General features: G+C 59.2%; 1 protein-coding gene across 1 annotated transcript in view; it reads right to left on the minus strand.

The window, feature by feature from the left end:
• The window catches only part of LOC108803830 (centrosomal protein of 70 kDa-like), a gene marked incomplete at its 3' end in the record, with an annotated part of 15539 nt that overhangs the window by 9065 nt on the left and 5693 nt on the right, over window positions 1-781 (minus strand). The window lies entirely within an intron of this gene.

Genomic DNA, 781 nt, shown 5'->3' on the forward strand with positions numbered 1-781 from the left:
AATAGAGTTCAGCAACCAATGTAAAGGTGACTGGAGGCTACATGACCTCACCCCGCCAATAACCAGCCTTAGGGTCATCCCGCCACTTCTGGGGTCATTCTGCACCCCAAGAGGAGGAATGCGCCACACATGGGCGGAGTATTTCTATGTACTACACTGCCTGTCACACGGCGATGGCTCCAAAGACAGACATCCTCCATGTATCCGCCATTAGTGTGTCACCCGTCTGATTCTACAGACCGGCAATGTGGGAAAAGCTGGGGGCGGGGCCAGTGATGTCACAGGAGGCGAGATGATGAAATCTGCGGTACCCGTGTACTAACGAGGCCCCCGGAGGGGGTTGTATGTCATCAGCAGCCGGCTCACCATAGATACAGGTCATGTGACCAATCAGCAACTCTCCGTGTGTCTTGTATGCATGACGCCCACTGCATTAAAGAAAAGCGAGGACTACGGACCTCAGCGGGCCCCTTCCAGGTGTCAGGAATGCCGATAACATTCACAAGACATTGACTGCAAAAATCGTATATGACCGGAGGAGTCTACACACCAACATTCCGCTGCCGGGGTTCCCCCATGTCAGAGCACATCAACTATCAATGTGCCACCCTTCCAGCAGAGGGCGCACACACACCCGGCAGGGGGCGCCCGCACACCCGGCAGGGGGCGCGCATACACCCGGCAGGGGGCGCCCACACACCCGGCAGAGGGCGCGCACACACCCGGCAGGGGGCGCCCACACACCCGGCAGGGGGCGCCCACACACCCGGCAGAGGGCGCG

Source organism: Nanorana parkeri, unplaced genomic scaffold, assembly GCF_000935625.1.
Source record: "Nanorana parkeri isolate BGI_ZX_2015 unplaced genomic scaffold, ASM93562v1 scaffold4294, whole genome shotgun sequence".
Lineage (NCBI taxonomy): Eukaryota > Metazoa > Chordata > Amphibia > Anura > Dicroglossidae > Nanorana > Nanorana parkeri.